Here is a 7,775-nt window from a genome sequence, read left to right on the forward strand (position 1 = left end):
CCGCTAGATTTGGCTTTTTTTGAAGACATTTAGCGGGAAAAAAATGCATTTAGCTTTTAGCTTTTTTTCTGGCTTTTTTTCATGACCCTTTTAGCTATTTTTGGCTTTTTTTATTTTCGACATGTTTCTATTGAAATATGGATAAATCGGCGTTTTTATCTAAGCCTTGCTGCAAGTATAAGGGCTTCCACATATTTCAATGCTCAGTTGAAACATTAATAATGAGTCCAGCCATTATGCGGGCATTTTTGTAGCAAATACACCTTGTTGTAAAGTTTTTTCATTATATACATAAAAGTTATCGTAAACTTTAAATCTACTATTACCATACAAATTTGTTAGATAAACTGTCAGTAAATTATTGGGAATATTATCATTTGACTCGTTTATCCTTTTTATGTTATTATAATATTCTAAAGTTATTACGATATTACTAAATTAAAATAGTAGATGTGAATAGCTTTGTGCACTGAAAAAATATTGTCGTCTCCTTAAAATACGAACGCGAATTTTGGTTATAATAGCATTTGTGAATTTCTTTTATATAAACTGTTTTCCTTGTCCAAAAGACGATAAAGTCGTTTTGTCCTTATAATTAAGTGATTCAACTTAAAAATGGGTATGTTTTCATGAAAGAAGGAAGAATTAATGAAATAGTCTTTAAATGTGAGGAGTTTTTGCATCTTAACCACAAACCAAAATAGCGTTCAAAAATAGAAGATGTTTTTCAACACTTTCTTTTAAAAACGTATATATACAATAATTTCTACTTGAAGTCGAGTCTGAATTTGGAAATTTAAGTTGGCGTTAGCACGTTTTTAAAGCACTTTGATAGCTCATGAAGAAAAGGAAAATGTTTTTACTGGGAAATGTAAACTATAGGAATTTTCTACAATTTAAATAAAAGTAATGTATTTCGAATTTTTCACAATTGCAAAACCAAACTAAAATTTTATTTAAAAAAATGATAAATATTTTACCAAATCCAAAGCATGCTTAGATCATTTAATATTTTAAAATAACGAGTAAATAAAATAGAGGTGTTGGGAAGGTAGCTCCCACAAAACGAAGGACTTCCAGTAAAAAATTTGTGATAGTAATCAAAATGTATCGAATACGCAAACAGAGCTAATATGCCTTAGATATTGTTACAGTCTCACAGAAGTGGAATTAAAATGAAAATAATATGCATTGTAAGTGAAATAAAGCCTTTAAGTTTGTTAAATTTCAATCAAAAATGTGACTTTTGATACAAAAAAATTTAGCTTTTTTTCTAGCTATTTTTTAGAATTTTTTAGCTTTTTTTAGCTATTTTTTTGGGCAAATCTAGCGGTTTTTGGTGAAACAATTCTGGCAACGCTGATGGGGGCTATACATAATTATGAACCGATGAGGACCAATTTTTGCATGGTTGTTAGAGACCATATACCAATATCATGTACCAAATTTCAGCCGGATCGGATGCAATTTGCTTCTCTTGGGGCTCCGCAAGCCAAATCTGGGGATCGGTTTATATGGGGGCTATATATAATTATGGACCGATGTGGACCAATTTTTGCAAGATGGTTAGAGACCCTATACCAACACCATGTACCAAATTTCAGCCGGATCGGATGAAATATGCTTCTCTTAGAGGCTCCACAAGCCAAATCTGGGGATCGGTTTATATGGGGGCTATATATAATTATGGACCGATATGGACCAATTTTTGCATGGTTGTTAGAGACCATATACCAACATCATGTACCAAATTTCAGCCGGATCGGATGAAATTTTCTTCTCTTTGAGGCTCCGCAAGCCAAATCTGGGGATCGGTTTATATGAGGGCTATATATAATTATGGACCGATGTGAACCAATTTTTGCACGGTTGTTAGAGACCATATACCAACATCATGTACCAAATTTCAGCCGGATCGGATGAAATTTGCTTCTCTTTTAGGCTCCGCAAGCCAAATCTGGGGATCGGTTTATATGGGGGCTATATATAATTATGGACCGATGTGGACCAATTTTTGCGTGGTTGTTAGAGACCATATACCAACACCATATACCAAATTTCAGCCGGATCGGATGAAATATGCTTCTGTTAGAGGCTCCACAAGCCAAATCTGAGGGTCCCTTTATATGGGGGCTATACGTAAAAGTGGACCGATATGGCCCATTTTCAATACCAACCGACCTACATCGATAACAATTACTTATGCCAAGTTTCAAGTCGATAGCTTGTTTCGTTCGGAAGTTAGCGTGATTTCAACAGACGGACGGACGGACGGACATGCTTAGATCGACTCAGAATTTCACCACGACCCAGAATATATATACTTTATGGGGTCTTAGAGCAATATTTCGATGTGTTACAAACGGAATGACAAAGTTAATATACTCCCATCCTATGATGGAGGGTATAAAAAGTAAAGTGTACTCGCAGTAACGTGAACTAATTAAAACCAAGAGAGTTCATGTTAGCGAAATTCATCAAATTTCAGAACAAAACATCGCCATGTTCGGGAGTTTTAGACGTTCTAGCATGATAGCCTATTATTTTTGTTATTAGTAATATCATAAACTTAATTTATTAATTTCATGAAAAAATTAAAAAAAAAACAAAGAGATCGGAAAAATATCAGTATCAGTCAATCTGCCTTTAACGTCAAATCAGGGCTGCCCATTTTGCCGATTTATCGGCATTTTGACGATTTTTTACTCAAAAAATGGCGATTTTCCGATTTTTGCCCCAAAAATGACGATATTAGCTCCGTTCAAAAATTTTGACTAGAAGCAGTTTGTTTACACGGTTAGAACCAGCAAAAACGAGAATGCATTTGACAGTTGTCAGATAGGTAAATTGCAAGTTTTTGCTCATTTTGCCACTTGCGCCAAAAATAATCCACCAAAATTAAAAAAAAAAACCAAAAATCTACCAAATTAAAAAAAAACAATTTTTTGAAAACTTCAAAATATTTATACCCTACGCCACACTGTGGAACAGGGTATTATAAGTTATTTTAATTTAAAGTTGTTCATATATATATACAAACCACAATTATTTTTTTAATTTTTGTGGTTAGTATAAGTAAAAATATTGTATTAATCGAAATAAATGCTTTATATTGAATTTATAGAAAAATTTTGTGAAAATTTTGTTTCTACAAAAAAGTTGTGAAAATTTTATTTCTATAGAAATTTTGTCAAAATTTTATTTCTATAGAAATTTTGTCAAAATGTTATTTCTATTGAAATTTTATTATTTTTATTTCTATAGAAATTTTGTCAAAATTTAGAAAATTTGGTCGAAATTTTATTTCTATAGACAATTTTGTTAAAATTTTATTTCTATAAAAAATGTTGTCAAAATTGTATTTATATAGAAAATTTTGTCAAAATTTTATTTCTACAGAAAAATTTTCAAAATTTTATTTCAACAGAAAATTTTTCAAAATTTTTGCACATTTTTATTTTTATAGAATTTTTCTATAGTAGCGATACAACGATTATAACGACCTTCCACTTTTTTGATACCATTTTGGTAGTACTCCTTCGGTTTTGCCTCAAAATAGGCCTCAGGTTCGGCGATCACCTCTTCATTGCAGCCAAATTTTTTCCCTGCGAGCATCCTTTTGAGGTCTGAGAACAAGAAAAAGTCGCTGGGGGCCAGATCTGGAGAATACGGTGGGTGGGGAAGCAATTCGAAGCCCAATCCATGAATTGTTGCCATTTGTGGCACGGTGCGTTGTCTTGGTGGAACAACACTTTTTTCTTCTTCATATGGGGCCGTTTTGCCGCGATTTCGACCTTCAAACGCTCCAATAACGCCATATAATAGTCACTGTTGATGGTTTCTCCCTTCTCAAGATAATCGATAAAAATTATTCCATGCGCATCCCAAAAAACAGAGGCCATTACTTTGCCAGCGGACTTTAGAGTCTTTCCACGCTTCGGAGACGGTTCACCGGTCGCTGTCCACTCAGCCGACTGTCGATTGGACTCAGGAGTGTAGTGATGGGGCCATGTTTCATCCATTGTCACATATCGACGGAAAAACTCGGGTGTATTACGAGTTAACAGCTGCAAACACCGCTCAGAATCAGCAACACGTTGTTGTTGTTTTTGGTCAAATGTGAGCTCGCGCGGCACCCGTTTTGCACAGAGCTTCCGCATATCCAAATATTGATGAATGATATGACCAACACGTTCCTTTGACATCTTTAAGGCCTCTGCTATCTCGATCAACTTCATTTTACGGTCATTCAAAATCATTTTGTGGATTTTTTGATGTTTTCGTCGGTAACCACCTCTTTCGGGTGTTCACTGCGTTCACCGTCCTCTGTCCTCATTTCACAACGCTTGAATTTTGCATACCAATCAATTATTGTTGATTTCCCTGGGGCAGAGTCCGGAAACTCATTATCAAGCCAAGTTTTTGCTTCCATCGTATTTTTTCCATTCAGAAAACAGTATTTTATCAAAACACGAAATTCCTTTTTTTCACAATAACAAAAGTTGTTTCACAAAAGACGCTCTATCTCACAAATTAATTGACTTATAGACGTCAAATTTTGACACGAATCATTTGAAGGTTGGTACTAGAGATCTGCATCGAATAACTTTTCACTACATGTATGCAATTCACTGTCGAATATAGTACATACACTGTCTTTCTCTCAGAGCGCAAGTAGTGAAGTGAAGAGAACACTTGCTTTTCAAATACCACCAAGTACTTATCCGAAAAAATATGTGTTCCGAAAAAAAGGAACAATAAAAATGCAAGTACTTGAGAAAAAGTACAACATGGATTCACTTCACGTGGTACCACAAGTATTTCTCAGTTATGTGCGAAGCAAAACTTTCCATTATTATTAATCATAGATATGTATGTATGTCACATATTTCATATATTTATGTATGTCACACGTTTGCCGTTCTTTATAACAAACCAAAAACATATATTATGGAGAGTAACTGTTTTTTTTGTATTTCTAAAACTGCACGTGGTACATGGAGTACTCTATGAAGTTTTGTTCTCGCAACATACTCGACGTGATCAGTGGTGCCAACTGTTTTGGGCTGCAAATCGTCAATTTTTAAAATATTTTTCGTCAAAATCGTCAATTCATACCAAATAATTCGTCACTCATAATAAAATAAAAGTTTTATTCAAACATCCGAGGCATCCATATATTGTATACACAATAAAGCTGTTATTAAAAAAGGGTTTTTATTCATTTTAGTTAAATGAATAATGCCGTTTAAATCGCTAATTAAGTCATAGAGTTTCCAGTTTTTTAAACGACGAATAATTGAAATAAATTTTTAATTAATTTAAATTAATATATCTGATTGTGACCGTATGTACTACAGTGTTTAACAAAATTTATATATATATATATATATATATATATATATATATATATATATATATATATATATATATATATATATATATATATATATATATATATATATATATATATATATATATATATATATATATATTATATATATATATATATATATATATATATATATATATATATATATATATATATATATATATATATATATATATATATATATAATATATATATATATATATATATATATATATATATAATTGAACCAATTATGAACCAATTTGACCCATTTTTCGCATGGTAATTATAAGGTCAAATTTTAAACGTATCGGATGAAATTTACTCTTCCAACTATGGACCGATATGGACCAATATTTGCATGTTTGTTAGAGAGTATCAAATTTAAATGGGATCAGATGAAATTTGCTCCTCCAAAAATCTACGGAAATGAAATCTGGGCATCAGTTTATATGGAGTCTATACATAAAAGTTGTTGCAATATCATCTGACCTACATTAATAACAAGTAGTTGTGCCAAGCGATATCTTCTTTCGGTCGAAACTTAGCGTGATATCAACAGACGGAGAGATGAACATTGCTAGATCGACTCAGAATTTTACCACGACCCAGAATATTTATACATTATGGGGTCTGAGACCAATATGTATTACAAACGGAATAATAAAGTTAGTATAAACTAAAAAACAGAGAACCCTATATGACACTAAACCAATTTAATTCTATTTTAGTTCACGCAATTATTATTTTTAATAATTTTTTTCCGTATGTTTAATAATTTTGACTTTAATATTTTTTCCATATGTTATTTAAATTAACTAAAAACGAGGAAAAAATAAAAAAAAAAAAAAAACAAATGAAGCATAAAGATTTACTAAAACGGTGTCTTAAATAGTTCAGAATATCTTAAAATTTGTAAATTTTACCAATAAGACGATCATCATAAACTTCATATGGCACTAAAGACAATTTTGAACTCCAAATTTTTCCTTCAAACTACGAAATTTTCTTTAATAAGTGAAAAAATAATTACTTTAATAAGTGAAAAAATAATTACAATTTTTTCATTCAAACTACGAAATTTTCTTTAATAAGTGAAAAAATAATTACGCCTAATAAATTATCTTGCATTTCTCGAAAAATATTTACTTATTTTTTTGTGAAATCGGCGTGACATCTGCTTTGTTAGTAGTGTTTATTTAAAATTTTCTACAATTAACCTAAATTTTCCAAAATTCAACAACATTTTCTCTCCTAGTGGGTCCACTGTTTTTTTGAGTGTAGTCTCCCTCTTATGGTGGAGGGTGGTATAAAAATCATCGTGAAAGAAAATTTCTATATATTTATAGTTTGTCAACTCGACGACCCCTTCCTCTTCTAACCGAAATTTTTTAAAATCTTATCTAATCAACCAATTAAATGTTCTTTGACTTGATCAGATGATCTCTCTAATTTTAAAAATTGAGTAAAATTTAACTTTAGATTTTGTTCAATACTCATTTTTCGGCTTCCAAACTTTAACAAAGAAATCACCGAAAAAAAACGCACAATCGACGTCCACGTACGATAAAAGTTAAATTTTTATTGATTAAAAATTATACTTTTTATTAAATAAAATATAACAATTTCAAGTCGACATATCATTATTGAAAAAAATATGAATTTTTATTTTTAAAAAATTTTAAATTGTTGACTTTTAGCCCATTGAAAAATTTGTTAGTTCTTCTCAACTCATTACATTTCATTTCGAACATCCAAGAATGCTATTCCTGAGATGAGCTAATCTATTAAAATCAATTGTTTTATGCTATTTTAGCAATAAATTTAAATATTACACATTATTGTAAATTACTGGGTTATAGTTAGAGTGATCAAAGCCGGTGGACCTGTTTATCTTCTTACAGCGATATTCGATTATCGTGAAAATACCATTTTCGGTGGCATAACCGATTTTTTCAAGGCCTCGACAACCGGGTTTCGAGTTTTATTTATCCATTGTGAAATTGACATTTTAATGCAAAAACTCTACCAAATAGGTCCCAGCAAAAAAATTTGGAAGTTCTTCTAAAGGCAAAGGAGGTCCTTTGTCATTGATCTTAACATGGAATCGGGCAGCACTCAGTGATAAGAGAGAAGTTCACTAATGTGGTATCACAATGGACTGAATAGTCTAAGTGAGCCTGATACATCTGGCTGCCACCTAACCTAACCTAACCTAAATGCACAACTTTAAAAGCACTTCCAAAAATGTCCTCCCAAAGATGTTCCTTATTTTAGCTACACAGGAAGTTCTTTTAATTCAATTTTTTATAACTCGCTTTTTTTTTCTTATTTTTAATGGGTAATTTTAACTTTTTTGTTTCAAATAGCTTAAAAACAGAATAAGAATTAATAAAATGGGACA

Source organism: Haematobia irritans, chromosome 2 (genome assembly GCF_050003625.1).
Source record: "Haematobia irritans isolate KBUSLIRL chromosome 2, ASM5000362v1, whole genome shotgun sequence".
Taxonomy (NCBI): Eukaryota; Metazoa; Arthropoda; class Insecta; order Diptera; family Muscidae; genus Haematobia; species Haematobia irritans.